At 47.6% G+C, this 27,906-nt stretch overlaps 1 protein-coding gene across 1 annotated transcript in view; it reads left to right on the top strand.

Moving 5' to 3' along the window:
* The first annotated feature begins 884 nt into the window (after nucleotides 1-884).
* LOC147725440 (janus kinase and microtubule-interacting protein 1-like) overlaps nucleotides 885-27,906 on the top strand; it is a 1,438,523-nt gene continuing 1,411,501 nt past the window's right edge. Inside the window, exon 1 of the mRNA XM_086964109.1 lies at nucleotides 885-1,029. The gene's annotated coding sequence lies outside the window, so the exon portion shown is untranslated. The remainder of the gene's footprint in view (nucleotides 1,030-27,906) is intronic.

The raw sequence follows: 27,906 nt of genomic DNA, 5'->3' as shown, positions 1-27,906 counted from the left end.
TGGCTGGAAAGGACCTGCACTCAATGCAATATACACTCCAAATAATAACACCCAGTGCCACATAATTACACACCACATATTTACACTCTACTGAATGCAACATACACTCCACACAATACCACTCAGTGCCACATAATTATATGCTACATAATTACACTCTACTGAATGCAACATATACTCCACACAATACCACTCAGTGCCACATAATTATTTGCTACATAATTACACTGCACTCAATGCAAAATACAGTCCAAATAATACCACTCAGTGCCACATAATTACACTCTACTGAATACAACATACACTCCCCATAATACCACTTAGTGCCACATAATTACACGCCACATAATTACACTGCACTCAATGCAACATACACTCCAAATAATACCACTCAGTGCCACATAATTACATGCCACATAATTACACTCTGCTCAACACTTTATTTTAAGGTGCAAGTCTCACTATTAGCACACCATCACCCTTATGTGCAATTAACAGTAAGTTAGCAGTTTAGGAAGGCGTGAGTCCTAGTGCGGAATGCTAGAGTGCACCTCACCCCCTTTCTGTATGCTGTGAAAAAAATCTGCGTGCTCACGGTGGGCTACGACGACCTCCACCTTTCAAAGCTTCACTGTGCATCTGCATAAACGCTACCACAGCATCCTTCCACGAGCCATCCCCCGCACGCTGCTGTCGCCCAGACTCAGAGGGCGTGGCGTAGTCAGTGACTGTCAGGTGCAGCGGCGCCTCCTCTCGTTAGAACAGAGCAGGGGACAGGCCGCTAAACTCCGCCCCGCCCTGGTGTCTGAGTCCTGCGGCTGCCGTGCACAGAGCGGAGGGGCGGGGCACGCTCTCATCCCCAGGTGCCCAGTGCGCGCGCCTCTAATGCATGCCGCCTGCACATAGAGCGCGCTGCAGCAGCAGCAGCTTCCACGGGAGGAGCCCTGCCAAACGGGCTCTTCATTCAGAAGCGGCCAGCATCTTTTACAACATGATTTAGGACATAACCCATCCAGGTACCCACAGCTAGTAAGTATTTTTTCTGCTTTGGTATCTATACAATACCATTTTACTGAAGTTGTGCAAACAGTATGATTTTAATCATGTCATGTTCGGTGGTGCATGTTTGCAAGAGGAGCAACACTTGTATGTCACTTGTGTGGTGGGCACTGCCCGCCTTGTAGCAGCAGGCAGCGGCTGCTGGGCAAGGCTGCATCCTGTAGCCGGCTGTCTTTCCTGCCTGTGCTCTGCATCTTTCCGCCCCTTCACATGGAGCGGTGCACCAGGGTTGCAGATATCTGGGCTGCTGATGCTAAAGAGATCGTGACGGGGGCTTCCGAGATCAGGAGCTGAGCCCAAGTATCCCAGCATCCTCGGACTTGCACGACACAAGCTGCTGCCGCTTGCCATGTTGCTTCAGTGACCCTCCAGCAGAGAGGAGAGGGACCCACCCTTCTGCACTCAGGTGCATTGCTGCAGAAGCTGCCCTTAAAAGAGCTACGATGCACTTGGATGCTGGCTCGGAACTTGAGACCCCCTCCTAGGCCAGGGGGGTACCCTGATCTCCGGGTGTGCTGCTTGGCAGTGACGCACTGTCTGAACCCCAACTCCGCAAGTGCCTCAGAAGAGGCAGGGCGTGTAACACTTTGCTGCTGCCTTCAGGAAGCTTCCTTTACAGAAGCATGGAGGGCCCCTCCCAGCTTCGCGAGACGGGATAATAAGGGGTTCAGTCAGAGCATGTGCTTAAGAGTAAGTAAGGTCTCTGCTGGTTTGGGTACAGCAGGGGCAGGGCCCCAAGAGAGCCAGGCGACCCACGCCCTGCACACGACTGAAGCAACCAAGATGCTTCCACAGCCTCGTGGCCCCGTGGGATTTCATAAATGCTGCACGTCTGTGTCTCTTGCAATTCTTTTTTATTTCCCTGGGTTCGTGTTTGTCAAAAACTGGTGTTTGCAAAAGGGCCATCTGTCACATGTCACCTCTTCCATAAAGATTTGCCCTGATGGTTAGGCTTATATCAAGGGGGCATGTGGTGGACTGCCATATGCTGGCACACCCCTCCCCGGAGTTCACCGTCTGGTACGTTTCCAAAAAGCACTGCACACCGATGAGGAGAGGGCACAGCCCATGCTGCTTTTGCTTTACCAAATATTCTGGATTTCCGTACGTTCTTTCCCTGTGAAAATCCGGTTCAGAGTCTGTTCCACGCGCTCTCCCACGCGTTCCGTGTGCTCGTTACACATCCGTACACGCCGAGGGAAGGCTGATGGGCGGCTGACGGCTGCTCGCTTGGCAATGCCATTTCTGTTCCTTAGCATCTAAAAGGGAACATCGCGTTTTTATGTTCAGGTCAGGGCGGGGCGGGGGCGGAAAGGGGGGAGTTGAGAATCAAGGGTAGAACCTTATGTACTTGAACCAGGAGGAGGTCCGAACCATTACATGCCTGCAAAGCTCCTTGTCTCGTTGCGTTAAGTGCACTTTGGGCGGTAATTCCGAGTAACACCAGGCGATATGTTAGTGCCCGTTATGGAAAGTCTCGCGTTATTTGGCGGAGCACTCTCCTGGCAGTAAAGTCTGCTGGTGGGGCCTTCAGGCCAGCCATTGGCACTATAAAGTGCTTAAGAAGAAGAATGGAACTGGCCTTTTCGTGCTCTTCTGGGCGGTGTTGCAAGGGCACGTTCAAAGAAATAGTCTCATTCACTATTTTTAATCTACTGCCCAACATCAAGAACATTTACAGCCCAATTTTGTGGCCATTAACTGTTCTGTAATAAGGGCCCTTTTCCAGCCCAGTCTTGGCAAAACACTTAAAGCCTAAAGTTGGTTGTTAGCGGGGTATCTTCGATTTAAAGTTTTCTTAAACTTGTAATAAAAGCAGTATAGAAGCATATGTTCCTCGGTGCCTCGGAAGGGTTATAGGTGGATTGTAGGAGCTTAACCCAGGTGCATTTAGCCCCTATGGCGCAGGGGCGCCCATCCTTAGGAACCCCATTTATCCTAAAGCCTGTCAATATGTGTGACATAGGGGGATCTCAAGGACTCTTCACCACATTCTGTGTATGTGTGTGTGTGTGTGTGTGTGTGTGGGGGGGGGGGGGCGGGAATTTGCCATTTTACCACACATGCAATTACAACGCTTGCAATTACAACGCATGCAATTACAACGCATGCAATTACAACGCATGCCATTACTCCGGAAGTCAGAACAACAACTTGCTCTGGTGGGCGCTGCATGTTGAAATAGTATAATTTACTATTCTATCTCCAGTCTGTGCAACAGTAGGGAAGGTCTTGGATTTTAAATCCAACACCTTCTGACCCCTCCTGTAATTTCTGACATTTCTGGTATCATGGAATATTTTTTACATTACAAATTTCCTGGTACTTATTCTTTATTTGTATTTAAAAAAAATATTTTGCATAGCGTTGAATCCATTTTGTAGCACAGTATCGGTGGGTTTGTCATATATGATGTTTACATGGCATGAGTTGTTCAGAGTAAAGTGTAAAGATTACTCCTTTACAGTTGTGTCAAGGGATTACTCCGCCCACAAGTTGAATCTCAGGTAAAAGCACCACTGACCTCTACAGGATACATTGGCAGTATAGGCCTCTCTATTTACCAAGTTAATCAACAGGTACATTGCTGCAGGGAGGCATCTGCTCTGCCCTTCTGTGCAAACATACTGTCCCCTCCCAGATCGAGCTGAATGGAGCCAACACGTGAATGTCTGCTCTTCAATTGTTATCTATCTCAAGACTTAACTATTTGTTCTGTAAATTAATTTGTCATGCAAATCACATAGTAATACCAAGAAGGTGGTGCCCACCCGTTAGCACATCAGTGGCAGCAACACAACTCCTGTAAGCATAACATATGTATGCATTTACGTTTCATTGTCGTTGTCTAACTCTTTCCCTGTCTTTCTGCTTGTGGTCCTCGTGGTTTCTCTGACTCAGGAGGACTTTGCTGTTGAATGTGCTCTTCTTAACCATCTACAGGCGGCGAGGTTACATTGTTCTCAATCACTTACTTATCACTGATTAAAACAATTAAAACATGGGACCTGGGTAGGACTGAATTCATGCATAGTCTCATCGTCATGTTTTGCCAGCGACCTAACAAGGTTGTACTTTTCCCCCCTAGAAGATTTGCACATTTTGGACCCATCTTCTTTCTTTTGGAACTATTTTACTTCCATTTACAATGCAAAACTCTTTTCTATGGGTTGATCGTTGACATGCCCCAGCCGGTGCCCATGTCCCAGACACACTCCAGTGGAAATCCACCCTGAGGCAGATCCCTGCTTTGCAACAAGATACCAAGAGCTTGCTTATGACTCTCATAGCACCACTTCTTATAAATGCCCAGTGTCAGTTCTGTTTCTAAGTGCTCTTCATTCTTGAGGCTTATCACCTCTTTGTATTTATAGAGCATCATTATCATGCTTGAAGTACAGTCAGTGTAACGAAGGAGTCCATCTGTGCACAGTACTTTAATACAACAAGGTAAAGAAATGTTAATCTTTGTAAATCGATGCTAAGCCACGTGCTTCGCGTACCTAAGATTTCTGTGCATTGATGAAGCACCCCTGTAGTTCATATAGTTTTTGTTGTAGAGCTATGTGTCTAAAAAGCATCCCCTTCCATATAGGTGCCCTGAATTATCATTTCACTAATTAATGTCATACACACAAGATCATCTATTAGTATCTCACATTCTTCTTGTGATACAGAGCATGATCACTTCCGGTTTTATAGGAAAAAGAGTGAGCTCAGATATTGACTTATCTTTGGAGGGTTCTACAGCACAATCCTGTATCCAAAAGATGGAGTGGCAAGGCGTGGCTGAAGACTGCTGCCAGGATTGTATGCTGATATAAGGGCCACCAGAGTAGGTCCTGAAGTGTCAGATGCATGCCAGATTTTCAGAATAATTATTGAGTACGTACTTGACTTCCGTTTAGGTCAATTCCATTGTAAGTGCATGTACTTTATAGCAATGGTCAGACCTTCATGAACATATCTTAGAATCCTTAGCTATGTGCATGTGAAAATACAAGACAATTATTGTAAGTTTGAGGAACTGATTGACAGTGTGTAGCTTAGAGAGAGTCCGCCAATTCTTAGGCGATATCCTGAGCACAACAATTTTATGAAAAGATGCGACGGTCTGAGAGACGGATTTAGAGTTTAATTGCAATAAATAATACTCCAATTTCGGAAGGAAATGCTTCATTTGGATGAGAGTCCACCAGCTGAATTTCTATCTCGTGGGAGTGTATGGTAGAGAAGCTCAGTTGGTGGATGTCCCTTTGGTTTAGGCTCTTTCTTTAGAAAATGTTATTTTGTAAAGTAACCTTATCTACTATGGGCATTAAAAAACGAGCACCGGTCTCCACAGCTGTGAATTGTTTATGTTTTTGAGATTTTTATTGCGCACAACAATTGTTTATGTTTTTGAGATTTTTATTGCGCACAACTACCCAAAGGTGTCTCGGCGCAATTCATTATGTGTGTTGCCATTTTATGGTGATGCAAAGGTTTGGGCGTGATGTGTGTGAGGGGGACAGGTTGTGCATGGGTTTGAGTGTAATGGGGGACTTTGCCTACGAGGTAATACCTCGGGATTGTCTTTGCCGTGCATCATTGTGTGCTCAACTATAGTTGTAGACTTTGTAAATTGCGGGCGAGTGGAATGCACTGAGTTTTGATCGTAAACTCTATATGTTTCAGGATGTCGGTAGGAGAGGGGGTAGTCCATTTTCTGTTCAGTGTGACCATGGAGGTTTTTCAGTTTGGTACACTGCGTGTGCCCTGTCTTTTGGGCTTTGTTGGATTGGTTATTCTCTTTGGTGGCTGGGTTTAGATATTGCCTGCATGCAGAGCTGCTTCTCAAAAAGAGAGTACTTCGTTTATTCCAGTTGATGAACCATAGGTAATGTTTTTGCAGCTTTATTCAAATACGTCAGCAATTATAGTGATGAAACGATTGCATGAATCACAGGTTCTCTAGAAAATATTTAGCCGTCTTCGGCCTGGCTTGCTTGAATCCTGATGGTGCAGTGAGAAAGGGACTCATGTCTGAGCATACCCCGCCACACCTATAGTGGCCGAAAACGATTCAGAAAAGGGGTGGTGATGAACAGAGTGTCTGAATTAAGCAGACCACTCTTACCCAGTCCAAAGATCAGGGCCTGATCCATCACCGTTATTTATCTCACTGCACCATCCCAGCTCAGAACCTGGCTATATGCAAATCAGTCTGTCCCTGGCCCAGTGCATCATGGGAACAGGGCAGACTAAACTACCAAGCCAATTCTTCACCAGAAAGGAGACAAGCTACCGGGGACCGATTTCTGGCATTTCAGCCGTCTTCGGCATGGCTTGCTTGAATCCTGAGGGTGCAGTGAGAAAGGGACTCATGTCTGAGCATACCCCGCCACACCTATAGTGTCCGAAAACGATTCAGAAAAGGGGGTGGTGATGAACAGAGTGTCTGAATTAAGCAGACCACTCTTACCCAGTCCAAAGATCAGGGCCTGATCCATCACCGTTATTTATCTCACTGCACCATCCCAGCTCAGAACATGGCTATATGCAAATCAGTCTGTCCCTGGCCCAGTGCATCATGGGAACAGGGCAGACTAAACTACCAAGCCAATTCTTCACCAGAAAGGAGACAAGCTACCGGGGACCGGTTTCTGGCATTTCAGCCGTCTTCGGCCTGGCTTGCTTGAATCCTGATGGTGCAGTGAGAAAGGGACTCATGTCTGAGCATACCTCGCCACACCTATAGTGGCCGAAAACGATTCAGAAAAGGGGGTGGTGATGAACAGAGTGTCTGAATTAAGCAGACCACTCTTACCCAGTCCAAAGATCAGGGCCTGATCCATCACCGTTATTTATCTCACTGCACCATCCCAGCTCAGAACCTGGCTATATGCAAATCAGTCTGTCCCTGGCCCAGTGCATCATGGGAACAGGGCAGACTAAACTACCAAGCCAATTCTTCACCAGAAAAGAGACAAGCTACCGGGGACCGGTTTCTGGTATTTCAGCCGTCTTCGGCCTGGCTTGCTTGAATCCTGATGGTGCAGGGAGAAAGGGACTCCTGATGCAAATTAAGCATCAGGGCTGGGTCCAACCCGTTTCAGCTGAAACTCCTCTACTGGGTCCACTACTTCCAGATCCTGCTAAAGAGACCTGGCAATAATGACTAAAGGTCTTTGCTAGGAACAAGTGGGAGAATGTTTCCACGTAATATGGTCATGCCCTAGAGCTGGCATTCTTGTAATAGTGTTGGAGATTACCTGAAGAAGGATTCTGGAACAACAATGGAAGTCAGTGCATAAATGTTATTGGTTGTACGGCCTGGTGAAACTCCAACAAAGTAAGTGAAATTGTTCTGGGTCATTGGAATGACAGTAGCCCGAAGAGACAGCATTACATTCTGGGCCAGTACATACCTCCCAACACTGAACAAATGGCAGTCAAATATGAATTGGTGCGTGGTGAGAGCAGACACAGGTATACAAGAGCAGGAGCTGCCAAATAAATTTCAAAAGATATTGTGGGGGCCCTGAGGCAATGTTCATGGACTGATGTAATGGCTACCCAAAACGCTTTGCAAATCGACCTAGAAGGCCCCTCATGTGGGAACATTCGTTTTTGTTTCATTTTTTAAAATAAGCATTCTAGCAGAAGTAGGTAGGGGTCAACAAGAAGTACACCCCAGGAGGAGCTGCTGACAGTTCATGACCAATGTATCTTGTTTATGCTTGCTTGTATACATTGGTAACAAAAACATATTGAGATTATGGATTCCTTTGTTTTTGCCAGAAAGCGTACTTTTGGATGCCAATGCAACATTAGCATCTAAGATCAGTGGTGTGATGAGCAAATGCTAATTTCAACCTAGAAAATGCATGACCATTCTCCCCAAAATCACCTCACAATTTGTCTTTGTTCTGGCCTTCCCGTCAAGTCCAGAAAGTTAATAAGCATTGGCAATGCCAATAGGTCTGACTTTAAAACAATGATGTATGGCAACGCCAAGTGTTACAAGTAGATGGAATTGGAATGGATATGTATTTGTGTGGAAGCCGAAAACTGTAGAATAATAGTGGTGTAGGTTAAAAGGCCAGGTGACAGCTGTACTGTCAAGCTCGACCTAAAAATCCATGTAGGTTAATGATTGCCCTCCTCCCCCTATCTGTGCTGCTGCGAGAGAAAACACCATAAAGTATCTATTTTTCTAAGACAGTTTAATAGCATTATACTGTGTGTGTGCCCCTGAAAGTCCAGCCTCAGGCAGTTGGATAAATACATAAAATGATCACAGCTGTGTGGGGAGAAAGCACTTTTTTGTGGAAGCCCACAACTTCTGCCCAATGAAAACATGTAGTCCTGGTTCCCAATACATGGGCGGAGCCAAAGTCCCTCTCCTAATGAATCTTCTCACATCATTTGTCTGGTGACAGCTGCACTTTCAAGACAGACCATAAAAATGCTGCTGTTTGAGACACTAATGGACTTAGGAAAAATGATCCTGTATCATGGGCGCAGAGGTACTGCACAGTCTCCTGGTGGCTGATTGGAAATGCTGCAAAATGGGATGTCTATCCTTTAAACTTCTTAATCAGCTTCTCCACTTTATCTTTCCACCAGGTCAGAACTCTTATCTTCCGAGTCTCATAATGCATAGTAAAAACAAAGAATCAGAAGTACTGTGTTCCTTAAAGGCAATGGTATTGTTACCAACTGCTACGACCTTTTCCCTCCTGAGGCGGAAGCCGGGAGGTCTCCTCTCTTTTCTTGCACTTTTAAACCTGTGTGCTTTGACTTGTGTGTTTTGACATTTTAACACCTTGGCTGCTAGGCGTTTTCCCCCCCTGTGCTGAAAATTGCACTTCTGCTGCTTTCATGACGAGCTCAGCTCGTCATCAGCACAGCTCAACTGTGCATCATGACGAGCTGAGCTCGTCATCAGCATCGAAAGGGTTAATATTGTGCCGTTTTTGCTTTGCGCTTCGCGCTTGAATAATAAGCGTCTGAGTTCAGAGCTTGAGACTTCCCAGCGCTCCTAGGCGCTTCGTTGCTCCCTCACCCTTCCTTGATATTCAGACCGCCCTCGGCCGAGCATTGACGCCGAGGGCTGGGATCTGACTTTGGCGGCCATATTGGGTGTAGGCCTCGCCGTTCACGTGCTTTAGCAGCGCTATAAAAAGCACGCACTCTCCTCCGCGTAGCGGACGCGTACTGCGACGCGCCGGACCTGCGCCGGAGTCGCGCCAGAGTCCTGCTCGTCTGCGCCCGTCCGCGTCCTGGAGGCGTACGGTGTGGCAGATTGCTATCTTCCCTACACATTTTGACCTCTGCGTTACTGTGTTATCCTACTCGTCCCAGGAGCTTCGCTCTTTTTACAAACCTTCCGAAGCCTGTCATGCGGTATTCCCTGGCCGCTTTAAGGGTATGCGTAAATGTCCTGGTTGCAGCTGGCATCTCGCCAGTGTCCCCCCTCCCATATCCACCAAGGAGGAGGGAAACGTTAAACATCTCTGCTTACTCCTTAACACCAGATCAGTCCACAGACACGCCCAGGAAATCTTTGATCTCCTGGCCACTGAAAAACCTGTTTGTCTAATGTAGACTGAGACATGGCTGAGTGAGTCATCACACCCTGACATTGTTTCCGCGATCCCCCCTGATTATAACATCTACAGGCAAGACAGAGGGAAGGGCAGAGGAGGGGGCGTGGCTCTCGTGGTACAAAAAGCCTATACGTGTTCTGTCATCCACACGGAGGCCATCACGGGTGCCGAATCCCTCGCTTTCTCCTTATCCCTGTCATCCCAACAATCTCTCAAGGGGCTTCTAGTTTATAGGCCTCCAGGTCCCGCAGGATCCTTTTTTGAGGAACTTCAGTCTTTAATTTCTACATTAGCCTTAAGAGCAGAGCACTGTGTATTAGCCAGAGATTTTAATTTCCCTATGGAAGACAGCTCTGATCCGGATACCACCAAGATGATCGATATCACGGCCTCTCTGGACCTGCTCCCTTATCTTTCTGGACCTACCCATGATAAAGGGCACACATTAGATCAGGTTTTCTCTACCCTCCCGGTTGAGGTGACAGCACTGCTGCCGGTCTTATGGTCCGACCATCGGCTAGCTCACTTTTTTATACTAGGCACTAAGAAACCAGCAGCTACTGCCATGAGACATCAGGTAAGTGCCTTTAGGGCATATCATCGGGTGACCCCGGAGATGTTGGCCCAGGCCCTTCAGGACTATCCCGTCTCCTATACCGGTGATCTGGATAATGATCTTGAAACCTTGCAGACGTGGCTCGTAGATAGGTTGAACAAGCTTGTCCCTGTGATGCCACCTCGAACTACTGTGAAACGGGTTTCGGCACCGTGGTTCACCGAAGTGTTGGCGCACTCCCGTAGGCAGTGTAAAATTGCCGAACGGACGTGGCGGTCTCAATACGATGCCGAGGCGAGGCTGACCCATAGATCTATGATCAAATCTTACCATCGACAAGTATTTCAGGAAAAAAAATGCTACTTCGCTAGGAGAATCGAGGAAGCAGCAAACTCCTGTAAGGAGATTTTCTCGATTGTCAGGGAATTTACAACTATGCCCTCCAACTCAGTTCAGGAAGTTCCTTCTGAGACTTGGGCCGCCACCCTGGCTAATTTTTTCACCATCAAAATCAGGCTGATACAGGATTCTTTTCCTATTAGGTCGACAGTTGGTTCTACGAACCTTCCGGAGGGACCATTCCACCCTATTTCTCCAGGCCCAGTCTTGGCGGTTTTACCGCCACTCTCGATCTCTTCGTCATTAACACTTATGACGAATCTCAAATCTGGATCGCCTCGGGATCCCTACCCGGCCAAATGCCTAGCTAAAATGGCAGCTATTGTCAACCCTCTAGCCAACCCAATTTTGAATCTTTCCCTTAGTCAGGGGGCCATCCCGCAGACATGGAAGCAGGCTATGGTCATTCCTCTCCTCAAAAAACCGAGCCTTGCCCCAGAAGTCCCTGCCAATTACAGGCCCATCTCGCTTCTTCCGGCATTGACCAAAATTCTTGAGAAACATGTACATGGTGTGCTTTCCAATTCTTTGGAGTCCCACGAGTCAAGTCAAGTCAAGTCAGAGAATTTATATAGCGCACTACATACCCAGAGGGTCTCAAGGCGCTTAGGAAGGGGAGGAGGATTACTTGTCAAATATCCATGTTTTAAGTTGCTTTCTGAATGCTAGGTGGTTCTGGGTAAGGCGAAGGTAAGTGGGGAGTGAGTTCCATGTTCTAGCAGCCAGGTATGAGAAGGATCTGCCTCCCATGGTGGTCTTGTTGATGCGAGGTACAGTGGCGAGGGCTTGGCTGGAAGAACGTAGTTGGCGGGAGGGGGTGTAGAAGGACAGTCGTGAGTTGAGGCATTCTGGTCCGATGTCGTAGAGTGATTTGTGTGCGTGGGTTAGCAGTCGGAAAGTGATTCTCTTATTGACGGGTAGCCAGTGGAGGTCTTTCAGGTGACCAGAGATGTGTTCGTTGCGTGGGATGTCTAATATGATCCTGGCTGAGGCGTTTTGGATTAGTTGGAGTTTCTTCTGGAGTTTAGCGGTGGTACCTGCGTAGAGGGTGTTTCCGTAGTCCAGTCGGCTCGTGACCAGAGCATGGGTGACAGTTTTCCTGGTTTCGGTGGGGATCCAGCGAAATGTTTTTTTGAGCATGCGAAGAATGTTGAAGCAGGAAGAGGATACGGCGCTGACTTGTCTGTTCATTGAGAGTGAAGAATCCAGGATGACGCCTAGGTTCCGTGCGTGGTCTGTCGGGATGGGTGCTTTTCCAAGGGCTTCCGGCCACCAAGAGTCGTCCCATGCAGAGGGGGATGTACCTAAGATGAGGACTTCTGTTCTATCTGAGTTCAGTTTCAGGCGGCTGTGTTTCATCCATTCGGCAACTTCTTTCATTCCTTCGTGTAGGTTAGTTTTGGCGGTGCTGGGGTCATTGGTGAGAGAAAGGATTAGTTGAGTGTCATCCGCGTAAGAGATGATGTTGAGGTTGTGTTGGCGGGTGATGGCCGCGAGGGGGCTCATGTATACGTTGAAGAGGGTGGGGCTGAGTGAGGATCCTTGTGGTACGCCACAGATGACTTCAGTGGCCTCGGACTTGAATGGTGGAAGGCGGACTCTCTGGGTTCTTCCGGTGAGGAACGAGGTGATCCATTCAAGTGCTTTTCCTTGTATTCCGATGTTACTGAGGCGTTGTAAAAGGGTGCTGTGGCAGACTGTGTCGAATGCTGCAGAGAGGACGAGGAGGATGAGGGCGACTGTGTCTCCATTGTCCAGTAGAGTTCGAATGTCGTCTGTTGCTGCGATGAGGGCGGTCTCAGTGCTGTGTTTTGCTCGGAAGCCAGATTGTGAGGAGTCGAGGGATTTGTTGGCTTCGAGGAAAGTGGCGAGCTGGTTGTTGACAGCTTTCTCGATTACTTTGGCCGGGAATGGAAGGAGTGAAATGGGGCGGTAATTTTTGAGTTCGGTGGGGTCCGCTGTGGGTTTTTTCAGAAGGGCGGTGAGTTCAGCGTGTTTCCAGTTTTCCGGGAAGGTGGCGGAGTTGAAGGAGCAGTTGATGACGTCTCGGAGGTGCGGTGCTATGACGGAGTCTGCTTTGTTGAAGATGTGGTGAGGACATGGGTCTGTGGGGGATCCTGAGTGGATGGAGTTCATCAGGCGGATGGGGTCCTCAGTGGAGATTGGGTTCCAGTCGTTAAGGGTGTTCACGGGGGGAGAGTGTTCAGCATATGGTTGGGTGGGTTGGTCTCCGGGTTGGTTGTCGAAGCTGTTGTGGATGTCTGCAATCTTGTTGTGGAAGAATGAGGCTAGGGAGTCGCAGAGGGCTTGAGAGGGGGTGATGTCGTTGGAGTTGGCCGAGGGATTGGAAAATTCCTTGACGATGTTGAAAAGTTCCTTGCTGTTGTGGGCGTTGTTGTCAAGTCGATCCTTGAATGCTGTTTTCTTGGCCTTTCGGATTAGTTGGTGGTGAGTGCGGGTGGCGTTTTTGAAGGCGTCTTTGGTGCTAGTGGTTGGGTCTTTTTTCCAGGCCTTTTCAAGGGAGCGGCAGAGTTTCTTGGACTTCTTAAGATCATCGTTGAACCATGAGGCCTTCTTGTTGCCAGGTTTGCTTTGACGTTTTTTCAGTGGTGCTAAGGTGTCGGCGGTGTTGGATAACCATAGGGTGAAGTTGGCGGCGGCTTGGTCTGGGTTAGAAGAGTGGGCTGGGGTGTTTAGAAGGAGCGATGAGGAGATCGGGTCGATGGTGATTTTGTTCCAGTTTCTTTGCAGAGTTGGTTGGAGGTGGTTGATGGGTTTTGGCTTGTTGTAGGTGAAGTGAACGCAGCTGTGGTCAGTCCAGAGGAGATCCGTAGTGTGGCTGAAGGAGACATGATTGCTGGAGGTGAAGATGGGGTCGAGTGTGTGACCTGCGATGTGGGTGGGGGAAGTGACCAGTTGTTTAAGTCCGAGGTTGTCGAGGTTGTCCAAGAGGGTGGTGGTGTTGCGGTCGTTGATCTTTTCAAGGTGAAAGTTGAGGTCTCCCAGAAGGATGTAGTCATTGGAGGGGAGCGCGTGAGGAGTGATGAAGTCCGTGATGTCTTCACTAAATTTTGCGCGGGGTCCTGATGGTCTGTAGAGGAGGGTGCCTCTGAGTGTGGTCTTGGGGTCGATGTGGATCTGGAAGTGAAGGTGTTCGGAGTTGGCGAGGTTGGCGTCAGAGCTGGTTGAGATTCGGATGGAATTCTTATGGACGATGGCGATTCCTCCTCCTGTGTGGCCGGTACGGTCCTTGCGAGTGATCTTATAGCCTTCCGGGATGGCAATGGTGATGTCTGGGGCTGAGGAAGCATTCATCCATGTTTCTGTTAGGAAGGCGACGTCCTGGGAGATGGTGTCTAGTAGATTCCATAGGTCAATGGAATGTCTGTGGACCGAGCGGGTGTTGAGAAGGATGCATTGTAGGTGGTTGGGGTCGGGAGTCTGTGGTGTGGTCGTAGCGGAGATGTTGTCGGTGCCGCTGAATTTGCAGGAGTAGCAGGAGAAAGGCCCATGGGTGTGTCCAGGAGCGGCTTGGACGCAGTTGGGGGCGCGACCGGGGTTAAGGGCCAGGAGGGTGGCGGCATCGTAGGTAATGCGGGAGGGCTGGGAAATGCGTGGACCAGGGGGTCTGGCGCTGGGCGCGGTCCAGGCGCGGACGGGCGTAGACGGGCTTACCTTTGGCGCACCTTCGGCGAGGCCGTAGCGCGTGGACGCTGCACGTGGGACCATCTGACATAAATGGACAGTGGAGGGGGCGGAGCGTGGGAGGGGCAGCAGGGAGGCGGTAGTGTGGGTGAGGGGCGGGTCAGGGGATCCCAACAACAAAATGGAGGGTCAAAGGGGAAAGCCAGACAGGGACAACAAATGCGAGTTCTTAGAGATCAGTACATGAACAAGAACACTGGAGAAATGAGCGCAGCTGCCTGAGCGAGGTCGCGCTGATGAAACCAATCAAAGCTGCGGCGCTACAATTCACTGCTAAACCGCGCTAAATATGAATGATACACAGCGCTATAAGTGAAGGCTACACAGCGCTACTATTCTATGTAAAAACGGCGCTATAATAGGATGATGCACAGCGTAGCGATTCTATATAAGACAGCGCTACAAATGGATGCTACAAGGCGCTACAATTCTCTGTCAAACAGCGCTACAATTGTACAATTGGAGGATACACAGCGCTATTATTCTATGTAAAGCAGCGCTACAGTAGGATGTTACCCAGAGCACGAAATTGAAGAAATCAGCAACGCGATATCGTGGAGTGATGCAGCTGTGAGTGAGGAGGAGCAAGGGTGAGCGACCGTTCTGAAGAGAGTCCAGGTGGTCACAGTTTGGCCAGGGGAATGGAAGGCTCGGTAAACGTGGGTGGGAGGGGCAGCAGGGAGGCGGTAGTGTGGGTGAGGGGCGGGTCAGGGGATCCCAACAACAAAATGGAGGGTCAAAGGGTAAAGCCAGACAGGGACAACAAATGCGAGTTCTTAGAGATCAGTACATGAACAAGAACACTGGAGAAATGAGCGCAGCTGCCTGAGCGAGGTCGCGCTGATGAAACCAATCAAAGCTGCGGCGCTACAATTCACTGCTAAACCGCGCTAAATATGAATGTTACACAGCGCTATAAGTGAAGGCTACACAGCGCTACTATTCTATGTAAAAACGGCGCTACAATAGGATGATGCACAGCGTAGCGATTCTATATAAGACAGCGCTACAAATGGATGCTACAAGGCGCTACAATTCTCTGTCAAACAGCGCTACAATTGTACAATTGGAGGATACACAGCGCTATTATTCTATGTAAAGCAGCGCTACAGTAGGATGTTACTACATGCCTCTCAATCCGGCTTCCGCCCCAATTTAAGCACTGAGAGGGCGCTATTGGAGGTCTCGGAGGCCGTTAAGGAGACGCTGGATGCTGGAGGCAGGGTTATGCTGGTCATGCTGGATTTGTCGGCGGCCTTCGACACCGTCCCCCACGAGGATCTCCTCGTAAGACTTCATGATATCGGTCTGAGGGGGACGGTGTTCAGTTGGTTTCGTTCTTTCCTAGCCAACCGCCGACAAACGGTCTGGGCCTCCCCTGGATCCGCCGAGATGTCGCCTTTGGGAGTCGGAGTTCCTCAGGGCTCCGTGTTGAGCGCGACTCTATTTAACATCTTTATGACCCCTTTAGCGACACTAGTGGAGTCTTTCGGGGCCCAGATCGTATCCTACGCCGATGACACCCAGCTTCTCTTCACCTGCCGAAAGGGAGAAGAATTTGATGGTGAAAGTATCCGTGAGTGCCTTGGGGCTGTTTTTAATTGGTTCCAGCTAAACAGCCTCATGTGCAACTGAGACAAATCTGAGATACTTTTTTTCGGATGTCCATCTGGTCCGGATTGGCATGGGTGGTGGCCCGCCGACATGTTCCCTCCAGCTTATTCATCTCAGTCAGCCAAGAACCTGGAAATTAAAAACGATAATGGGTTGACGCTCAAATCCCAGGTGCTGGCTCTTACAGGAACATGTTTCGGCATTCTTAGGATGCTCCGGAAGTTCTTCCCGCTACTTTCTGAGGAACATAGGAGAACGACAGTTCAGGCCCTCATTGGATCCAGATTGGATTACTCGAACATCTTATATCTTGGTCTCCCGGAGTACCTTTTACAACGCCTACAGGTGGCCCAGAATGCTGCAGCGCGAGCCATCTTTGGCCTCCACAGGCGAGCCAGTGCCTCCAGCCTATTGCAAGCTCTACATTGGCTCCCTATCCGGAAACGGATAGTATTCAAGGCTATGACGTTGGCCCACAAAGCTTTGCATGCCGCGGGAGCTCAATACTTGCAAAAGAGGCTGGCTTTCTACCACCCGGCACGATCTTTGAGATCGGAGTCCCTTTTCCTTGCGGTAGTGCCCCGAATAAAAAAAGCCTGCATTGGGGGACGTTCGTTCAGGCTGTTAGCTCCGCAGCTGTGGAACTCCCTACCTTTAACCCTGCGCTCTACTTCTAATTTACTTGCGTTCAGGAAAGGCTTAAAGACTTGGCTCTTTACCTGCTAGAGACTTCCTGCCCTGTTCGGATTCCTGTCCTTTTGTTTCTTATTTCTACTGTTATGTTTTGCTTGTCCTTTCTTAGGTCATATAGTACAAAGCGCCGGGACACTCCTCGGAGTAGCCGTGCGCTATAGAAGACCTATTTAACATAAAATAACATAACATTGTTTTGAAAAAAACATTTCTTTATTAAAAAAGTTTCATTGAGAGTTGGCAGTGTTTATTGCATACCGCCGCTTACTCCCCCTTAAATGTTTGTCAATATTTGCAAAGGGTCCCAATGGACCCCTTCCACTTCGCGACTCAGTTACCAAATTAACGTTAACTGATCGTAGTTTGCAGTCAGACTTGTCGGCGCAAACCGTTCATGAATCAGGGTATTTATTGGAATTTGGAAGGAACTCTCCTTCCGCACAGCGATTTCTAATCCATTTCTCAACCCATTTACTGATTCAGAAGCATATTTCTGAACTGGCAAATGCGTTTGGTAAATATAAAAATGTTTTTTAATGGTTGCAAATTTTCTCATTCAGCAATGCGTTTGATAACTATATAAATATAAAAACGCTTTTTAACGGTTAAAAACTCTCAGATTTTGGGAACTGGAGAACTTGTAATCAATTAAAGGTTCAATACAATAAGTGCAACGTTCTCTATTCTATTTCACTTTTCGTCTGGTTGCGCGTGGTGAACAGGCTTTCTCAGTAACAAAAGGAGTACACTCCCAAGGCCCACAGGACCTCAAAGGGAGCACTGAGAGACCTTTAGAGTGGCAGGCAGAGGGCAACAGCAAAGTCCAGTCCAAGTCCAGTTCCCAATAGCCAACTGGGATTCTTTAAAGGAATGTCCTATTCAGCTTTTTTATGTGCCTGGAGCCTCCCAGGGAGCAACTTGATGATCCTTAAGATCTGTCTGTCTTTGGATTTCAGGTGGAAGGGGTGCAACTTCCTCAGGTCCTTCTCACAAGTCAAAGATGCCAAATGCTGCCGGTTCAGTCCACCTGGTATCCTTTCCCAAATCCAGCAGTGTTCTGATGAAGGTGCCTTGTGATGTCATTCTTAAGCGTGGCATCCGCTAGTGGGTGTTGGTCCTGGGCACTTCCTAACCAATGGGAAAAAAGTTCTTGTGATAAACCCTACCCACTTTTTAGTAGCTCCTGTCTGCCTTACTGCAAACAGGCCCAAAATGCAATGTGCCAGGCATTTTCATGATGGCGAAATAGTGACGCCATGTTATAATTGGGCTCTGATGGCTGGGCGTGTGTGTGGGAGTGTCAAAGGGAAATCACCAGTGTCCTCCCATATCTAACACCAAAATCCAGTTTAAAGCATGCACCCTTCCCCCAAATCTGACAGAACGAAAACAGAGTCTTTCAGCAACCAGGCATGGGATACATAAGGATCTCCTATCATCCTTTTCTTTCCCTTTCAAGTGCATCCAAGTATTACGTATGAGTGAACAGACCCGTCAAGCAGGATTTTACGGTGTGGTACCAACAGGATGCCCATAGACCCCCTCTAAATATTCTATTGAGTTCAGAGGAGTCATCTCTGCCTTTTCACGTCAGCCTATGGTTTACTCCTGGTAGGTCTTTCACACCTATTCCTGGGCTTGAGCACAGTCTGGGAGCTGGCAGAGGCTTATCCTAAATAACCTGCTGACAGTTCAGCCAGATGGAGGGTAACTCTAAAATCTACCTTTCCTTAATATTCATTAAACATCCGACTTTACCAATGAATTGGATGTTTTTAAATATTAAAAAGAGGGGTCTCATTACCATGTCCCATTCCCTAGAGAGATGTTTTAGTGTTTTAATCTGTACTCTATTTTTCTACCTAGAACAACTATTTTGAAACAGTAAATATAGCTTTAAGGGCCTTGTCGATGTAGGGAAATATTAACATTAATTTCCTACATGAGATTCGTCAAATGAAGATGTATATGGCCAGAGGTGTGTTAGATAATTTGTTTCAGAGGGGAATCAGAACAGCGACCGAAGGCAGACATTTCTTAAAGCACTAAGCTGCAAAAGATCAAGTAGGGTAGATGTGGTGCATCACTTTACGCTTTTTCAAGATTTGCTGTGACTTTTGATATAGCACCTAACATAAGCTACTGATAAGCGTGACTCACTAGTCGTAAATGTTACTGAAACAGTAAATTTTATTACAGCATTCTCATTCTGGGGTAAAGCATGCTAAGATGTACCTGTATGCCTTCTAACAAAGTGTAATTGTGATGTCAGGCTTGATGCTTAGGGCCAGTCACAACTGCGCAAGTGGGCGAAGAAAGACTTGCCTTTAGCACAGCTTTGGTGCACCAGCAGCGCATCCACTGCATGCGTCCGCGCTGTCGCCACCATTAACCGCATGCGCGCTAGCGTTATTCTGCTCGCACGCTGGGTTTTTAAAAAACGCACTTTACGTGACGAGCTGGGCTCGTCATCAGCGTGCGAGGAGGCTACGCCATGACGAGCGCAGCTTGTCATCAGCGTCGAAGGGGTTAAGTAGGTCCTAGGAGTAGGAAGGACCATGGGAAACGGTGGGTGTTGTGCAGACAGATGATGGGCAATGAAGTCCTCTTGTATGGCTTCTTTTTTAAATACTGTCCTTAACCCCTTCGATGCTGATGACGAGCTGAGCTCGTCATCAGCTACGGCGCTCGTATGCTGATGACGAGCTGAGCTCGTCATGTAACGCGGGTTTTCGAAAAACCCAGCACACAGCGTGAAAACCGCTAGCGCGCAATGGGTTAAAAAATAAACTCAGATTACTAGATATCAATTTTCGTAAAATAAAGCAGTGGCACAAAGTACATAACCAACATAGAAAATTAGCATTTCAAAGTAAGACTGAAAATTTAATTGAGGTGGAACAAGTAGATGGAAAATGACTGTCTTTGTAGAAGTCTTAAAATGTCAAGCAGCTGGGGTTGAGTGAGGTGGGACTCATGGAGTAGGCTAGCTGCATGAGTATTCTTGCTGCACAAACAAAGGTACTTTAAGAGATCAGGGACAAGTCACCTTAGAGTATTGAAGGATGTGGTGCTAAAGGTGTCTGATTGATAAACGGGCAACATCCTTGAGTGATTCAGGGAGCTACATAGGGAATTAATACTCATGGACGATTTTCCCACATGTGCAGTCAAGGGTTCGTTCTCTTAATCCCATGAACGGTAATGTTTGCCTTTTGGTTTGTTCTACAGTCAGTATGAATGAGGTTAATGGAACAATCACCAGTTGGGGATGTTCTTATGTTTCTTGTGCGTCATCCTCCTGAAAACAACTTAATACCTCAGCCTCTACTCACCAGTGGCTTCAAGGATGATGTGTTAGTTTAGCTCTAAACTTGACCCCAGCTATCAGACCCACAAAAAAAGTTACGTTTGGAGCTGAAGTTGGAAGCAACTGGCAGGGTTACAGGTTGTAACTAGGATTGCTTATAGCCGATTCCAGGCAGCGCCTCAGTGAATGATTTGTGACTTGACTGATAGTGCAGATTTTGATTCTTGATTCAAAGGGGTTGAGTTTTTATGTTTTTTTTTATTTTTGAAGCTATATTTGAGATAAAGTACGCAGAGAGGCATATCCTGTTATTTTAATGAGAAAGTATCTATGTAGTATATGGCCAATCATTGACTTTAGGGATGCGTTCCTGTCATCGATAGGCGAGATTATTCACTCTAAATTAGGAAAAAAACAAAGATGTTGTTATGTTTATCTTTATTCAGCAAAGATTTGGTTATCTGTTTCATCAAAGATCAAAGGTGTATATGGCTGTTTTTCTGCCGAGTTTTATTAATGGTATTACCATGGGTTTTGTGCATTTCCTTGTCCTAATAGTTGTGCTGGAATCCAGAAATGATCCAGTTAAGAACAAAAGCCTGTTCTGTTGTCCGCACCTTGCTTTAATCACCCAGTCTGTTACGTGCTGCTCCAGTTCAGAGTCTGCTGAGGGCATTAATTGTGCCCGTATGATTATTAGGTTTACTGGTGCTGACGAAATCACTTAAAACCTCCAGATTAAGCCTTAATCTCTTTACTAATCTTGCATTGTTTCTTTAGGCATTTCAGTGTCTAACTTCCTTTTTATGTGAGGCAATGGTCCAATCTCACAGCCTGATCTCTGAATTTTGCTAGCAAAACATTTTATTTTCAGTCTTTGGAAATCAAAATGACGTCTCAGGCTGTGTGTGCCAATTTTGTCAAAAATATTTGTACATACCATCCACTGAGACAAGCCTATCTCTATTTTCCTTATCTTCTGTAGTAATAGGGACACATTCCACCCAGCTGGGCCTGGAGCACTATTACTGTGTGAGGGCAGGCTGTGTTTTATACCTTCCACTCCCAGGCAGGGCACAGACAAGAGCAATGAATAGCCCAGCTCGTTCATGTCTGAAGCATTTTCTCTGATTTCACATCAATATATCCCTGTTGTTATCCAGGTCACCCATAGACCCGTGTGGGATGGATAAGACAGGCGCATTGAGACAGGCGGGCGTTCGCCTGTGAAAGGCTAGTAGCCCCGGGGCTTGTGCTAGCAGTCCAGTGTGTTACAGGCCTAATGTGTGTTGCTGTTGTGTCTGAGAGGCTTTTAATTCGGGGTCAGGGCGGATCAGATCACAGGCCGGTGTCTCTGAAGGTTCGTCCTGGAGAAGGGTCAGCACCCAGACTCCCCGTGAGCCCTTCTGAAATGTAGGAACATCTGAGAGAGTGTTAGTCCTTTAAAACGTGATGCATGTTTTCGACAACACATGTAGGCACCATGGCCGTGCTGCTTCCGAAGAATGCAAACCATGTACCCAGTTATTGTGAAAGGCTGGTGGGGCTGGCCAGGTCAGTCACATTTGACTCTGGGGCTTGGTGTGGCTTGAAAGCCTGGCCCCGGCCGCTCACACACTCGGCTGGTGGCCATGTGTCTGGGCAGGTGAAGGAGTCCAGAAGGTCTGGCCTGGAGGCTGTCACTGCGAGGCTTTTAATCCGAATAACCGTTCCATTTAATGATGGTGACCCTGGGTAACCAGCAGTGTAGGGGAGGGTCAGTCAGTCACCTGTCAGCTTGATGCTTCTGGAGGGGTTTCAAGGTTGAAGAATAGACTGCCGCCCGTGAAGCATCTGGCCGTGAGTCTGGTTGGCTGGAAGGCTGTGTTTAAGTTGGTTACATTTTGTGTTGGTGCCTGGGGAGAGCTGGGAGGGCTGGGGGTGTGAAGGTGCTGCCAGGGCCAAGTAGGAAAGGTGTCAGACAACTGCAACAGAGAGGACGGTGGGAAGTGTCCACCATTGTATCACCGCATCTTCATGTGCGGCAGTAGATGGGAAGATGTGGAAATTTAACAATGTAAGTAGTAACCCACTTACGTGCAATGTCTTTCGTGGTCTTTGAGCACAAAAGAACGAAATCAATTATTTTATCAGCCGAAAAAAGACGTATGTTGTTGAGTTTCTGTGTAATAGGTGACAAGTGTAAAATCTCAAAAACAAATAATATTAAAAGGTAAAATTTGCAGATAATTGTGTGGATTTGTGTAGAAGAACATTGGAAACTGAATCACTCATAAATGCTGCTTGGCAGAAGAGGAGCTAGCACAATGGAATAGGTGTGTTTTTTTTCTGAAGACATTTGCCTGAGAGGGGATGTGGTCAGGAAATGAAGTCAGGAAATGGTTTACTAATATCTAGTAAAGACTTCATCTGACTATTGTTTTTGTTTCAAATCCTTGTTATTGTGTTTTAAAGTTGTTATCGTGCGTTGCATGATACAATACGTTTCCAGATATATCGGCCAACCAACACATAGATTACACTTAGCTGGATAATTTAGAGATTTTTGTGCTTAATAAAAGCCGGCGTGATATTATTTGACGTCTATGTCAAATAAATCTATGTTTAAGAATGTCTATCTTGTGAATTTTACGGTTCCTCACATCACACAGGCACCTCACCACCAGAAAATTGCATTAGCAAAGCTCTCACTATGACTAGCCTATCTACGGCACTTTTTTCCCATGCCCCTTTCTCCTTAGCCGCATAATTATGCAAAAGAGACTCTTTCGGAATCAGCAGTCATGTAACGTCTGTATTAAAGCTTGTGTTGCACTACTTCCTGGTTGGATGCGAGACATGCTAGAATGGACCACTCCCGATGAAATATAAGAGGAGAACAAATAAATGATGACCAGTCCGCCTGGGGGCAGTGATGGGACTTATTAGACTCCTCTTACCCGCACCTACCATGAATGCTGACAAGGTATCTGCAGAAGAGAGGTGAGCGAATAATCAACGATAAGGGAGGAGAAAGAGATATTACCATGGAATTGTGGTAGAAAGGATGGTTGGTAGTTAAGCACGGGTAAAACAAACAGTTTGGTTGGCCTTAGTACTTTGGGAGGAGAGGAGGGTAGAGCTGTCGATTTTGGAGCTGGTGAACCAGGATCGAGTTTCGGCGTCGGCTCAACATCCTGTGATTCAGGGCAAATCACGTAATCTCCCCGTGCCTACCAAAAACAAGCATTGGCGTAGCCAATAGGTCTCGCCTTTGGGACCTTATAAGTGTTTAGTTATCCAGCACAATATCCTTGGTGAAACAACATAAAGAGCTGCATGGCTAAACACTTACAAGGTCCCAAAGGCGAGACATATTGGCTATGCCAATGCTTGTTTTGAGTGAGAGGCTCGTGTAGGTATGCCACTGTGAAGTAGAGATGCTGCAAGTGCTTTCACAGGAGCCCCTGTTACATTGCGCCTCTTCTAAATGTATCTTGGGTCTGGTGAAATACTTCTAGCCCCTATTCCCGTCTTCTCGCACCCAATGCATCCTTAAATGTCCAATGTACAGCTGGGGTTGACACTTCTATTACCCCTGCCCTCCAGTGACACTTTACCTGTCACAGGTGGTGGTGGTGGATGAGGTGGTGGTGGACGTGGTGGTGGACGTGGTGGTGGTGGGTGTGGTGGTGGACGTGGTGGTGGTGGATTTAGTGGTGGTGGATGTGGGGGTGGTGGACGTGGTGGTGGAGGTGGTGGTAGTGGTGGTGGATGTGGTGGTGGCGGACGTGGTGGTGGTGGACGTGGTGGTGGTGGTGGATGTGGTGGACGTTTTGGTGGACGTGGTGGTGGACGTGGTGGATGTGGTGGACATGATGGTGGTGGTGGTGGTTGTGGTGGTGGACGTGGTGGTGGTGGATGTGGTGGTGGTGGATATGGTGGTGGTGGTGGATGTGGTGGTGGTGGACGTGGTGGACGTGGTGGTGATGTGATGGGCATTGTGGTGGTGGTGGACGTGGTGGTGATGGACGTGGTGGATGTAATGGTGGTGGTGGACGTGGTGGACATGGTGGTTAATGTGGTGGTGGTGGTGGACTTGGTGGTGGATGTGGTGGTGGTGGACTTGGTGGATGTGGTGGACATGGTGGTGGTGCTGGTCGTGGTGGTGCTGGTCGTGGTGGACATGGTGGTGGATGTGGTAGTGGTGCTGGTGGTGGTGGATGTGGTGGACGTTGTGGTGGACGTGGTGGTGGAGTGGTGGTGGACGTGATGTGGACGTAGTGTTGGTGGTGGACGTGGTGGTGGTGGACGTGGTGGTGGATGTGGTGGGCGTGGTGGTGGAGGGCATGGTGGTGGTGGACGTGGTGGTGGTGGATGTGGTGGTGGTGGAAGTGGTGGTGGTGGACGTGGTATTGGACATTATGGTGGTGGTGGTGGACGTGGTGGTGGTGGACATGGTGGTGGAGTGGTGGTGGTGGTTGACGTGTTGGACAATGTGGTGGTGGTGGTGGATGTGATGGTGGTGGTGAAAATGGTGGTGGTTGACGTGGTGTTGGCGGTGGACATGGTGGTGGACGTGGTGGAGGTGGTGGATGTGCTAGTGGTGGACGTGGTAGACGTTGCTGTGGTGGACGTGGCAGTGGTGGTGGACATGGTAGTGGTGGTGGACGTAGTGGTGGATGTGGTGGACATGGTGGTGGATGTGGTGGTGGTGGTGGACGTGGTGGTGGTGGACATGGTGGTGGTGGACGTGGTGGTGGACGTGGTGGACGTGGGGGTGGACGTGGTGGTGGTGGACGTGGTGGACATGGTGGTGGTGGTGGACGTGGTGGTGGTGGTGGACTTGGTGGTGGTGGACGACTATTGGGTAGGAGGGTGCTGGCAGAATGTGGAAGGAGAGGAGGATCTTGAAGGGGGCACATGGAAGAGCATAAAGTGGCGGAATTTTAGAAACAAAAAACAGCGAGTAGATAGAATATAAAACAGATTTCATGGGGTGGTCCCTTCTTATAGCGCATGTGAATGTTCCTTAGCACCCCGTTTTTAGTAAATAGGGGGACCATGGGGAGATTAATTGATTAATCACATATGATGATCGCGTATGATTAATTGATTAATCACGCATGATGATCGCGTGCGAAAGCTGGTGTTACAACATTTAGTTATCTAAATGTCAACAAATTAGGTACAAGGCTACATCTCATGGGAGGTGAGGGAAGACCACTGCTTTCACTTTTCAAGCACTCGCACTCGTGCTTGTGGGGGCATACACCTTGCTGGGGCGAGCAGCGGCGCGTCCACGTTAATTATAAACAGCGCGCCGCTACTCACTCTCGCAAGGTGGATGCCGCCATGAGTGCGAGTGCTTGAAAGTGAAGACTGATTGCTAAAGGCCCTCTCCTAGAGCAAAGCATGCGCGCTGCCTATGCGAGACCTAATGAATGCGTCCTTGTGTAATGTAACTGGTGTTCATGTAAAGTGCTCCAATACCTTCGGGTCGAGTTCGCGCTACATAAAACTGCCCAAAAAAAGAAAAAAACCTGCTGTTCAGAATTGTGATAGGAAAATAAATTCATTCGTTTCGTAAAGGAGTTTGTGTCAAAAACATATTTGGAGAGTTAGTGGAAGGAGAGTCAAACATACCAAGTTCGCTGTTTTATTATAAGCATCCTTTGTTTTTTACCGTTTCCCTGTATGCATTCCATATTGACAGACAAATAAATACATTCAAGAATATACTGCAAGTACCAGTCCTCCTGTAAAAGCCTTAATCTGTCCACAATGTGGGAAAACTGCTTTTCTGACAGTTTATGAAAATACTTATTTTGTGGATCTAATTTGCTGAATGTGATTCTTTCTACCAAATTCAGGTTTTAGGGACTCACAATTACTGGGCTACTTTTTTATTCAAGTGCACCAAGTTCTTGCTTCTAAGCTCTTTTTAATGTTTGAACTTTCACACTGTATGGATATTTGTAACTAAAATACTACAAGTGTTAGACCTGACATCTTTGGTGTTGTATTCCTCCAAACTTTGTGCTTTCACACATCCTGTTTATTGAATTTGTTTCTGTTGGCTTAAGGACTATGTGCACTTACCACTGCTAACCAGTGCTAACGTGCTTGCAGTCTCTTCTAACATGGCAAAATCGGCCTACCCCTAACTGTCACATTTAATTTACTTGGAAGTCCCTAGTAAGTGGTACTAAATGTACCCAGGGCCTGTAAACTAAATGATACTAGAGGGTCAGCAGCACTCGTGCCACCCACTAAATTAGCCCTCTAAGAAAACAGGTGTAATGTCTGCCACTTCGGCCTGCAGTTTTAAACTTCCATTTTCACCAGGCAAAATAAACCTTTTGCCAAGCCTAAACATTCCTTTTTATTACCTATAAGTCTCCCCGATGGTAGGCTATAAAGGTTCATAGGGGTGCATTGTATTTGAACAGTGGGACATGTGTGCTTAAGTTTTACATGTCCTGGCAGTGAAAAACTCCTACAGTCATTTTTAACTGTTGTAAGGATTATCTCTCCCATTGACTAACACTAGGTTACCTTATTACATTTAATATGTGCTAACTTTATATTAGGAGTAGATAGAGATAAGCTCTTTACACTCAAATTAATTGTAATTTAAAGTCCCCTTAATGGTAAAGTCGGATTTTAAGTTAGAATTCTGAAACTGGCATTTTTAGGAAGTTGGCATTTTCTTGTCTGTAATCTGTCCCCTGAGCAAGCGTTCTTCATTCACATGACTGTGAATAGCTCTGCTGTTGAGGTTTGTCTATTATTTGTGAGATAGAAACACAATTGGGGCTTAAGTGTGGAAAGGATAGGCTATCCTGGCAGTATGACTGGGGAGGTCTTTACTCAGCCCTAGTTAGCGTTTAAAGGGCTTGGCACCTGGACACACAAAGGAAGCTGACACAGCCTGCCCTGTCTTTATCACCGCCAGACAGTTTAGATCCTTGACCACGGGACGGGGAAAAACTTTCCAGAACCAGTATTGGGGGTAGGAAAGGGAGATCCCAGGCACAAAGGCAGGCACCAGGTATAAATATTGGTCCTCCAGAGCTGCTCATCGGAGCACTCATGGACTTATGGAAGTTACAGAAGAAGGACGGCCCTGCAGCTTGAAGGACTGGCTTGCTATCTGAGAAGGAAGATTAGACTTGCTTGCCTTCATCCCACACTACCAAGAGTGATTCCAAGGGTCAGTTGGCGGACCTTCTGTGTGGGCTACAGGGACACAATAAGCTTCAGAGGCCTCCCTGCAACTGTGTGGCAGATATGTAGTGGTGACTCCTCCGCTAAGGCAGAGTAGCGTTGCTCCACTGCTTTTTAGCAGTGAAATAAAGAAAAAACTAATGATAATAACTTGATGGTATTATCATTTTATTTCTTCCTGCTTTGGCAGCTTTTCAGAGTGGGCGGGCTGCTCTAACGACAGGAGCAGGGGGAGTGGTGAGCACACTTTGTAAGTGCACATGAATGGCTGGCCATCTTGGGCCGACCAAACATTCATGCGCACTTTGCATGTTCTCCACCCAGGCTGTATTGCAGTCTGGGTGGAGAACATGACCAGGCACCCACTGCCTATCTGAGCGCTGAACCATGGCGCTCAGACCAATCACACCGCTGCATAGCAGCGTTGTGAATGGCTATGAGGAGCCTGGGTGTGCTTCCTGTTCCGGCTAGAGCGAGGGAGTATGGAGGAAGCCGCGAGAAGGTAGTTTTTTGTTTTTTTACACCCATTTTCCCCACTTCCCACCTCACAATCCCCAATCCGTGCCAGCCGCCACTGCTGACATGGTGCAACTGGACCTGCCTACGCCCTTCTGCTGATCTCTGCTGGAGTAAGTCTTAATCCCTAAGAGGTGCCCCCCAGATCCTGGACCTTTGACTGCTGTCAGTGAGAGCTCCCTCTAAAAGAAAAGATGAAAATTCTGAAGTTTGAGCTGCTCGCGACCACCTGTTATGACCGCCAATGTGAA

Source organism: Lissotriton vulgaris, chromosome 3_2 (genome assembly GCF_964263255.1).
Source record: "Lissotriton vulgaris chromosome 3_2, aLisVul1.2, whole genome shotgun sequence".
Lineage (NCBI taxonomy): Eukaryota > Metazoa > Chordata > Amphibia > Caudata > Salamandridae > Lissotriton > Lissotriton vulgaris.
The sequence above is the reverse complement of the archived record's forward strand: the minus strand, read 5'-3'. Positions and strand labels throughout refer to the sequence as shown.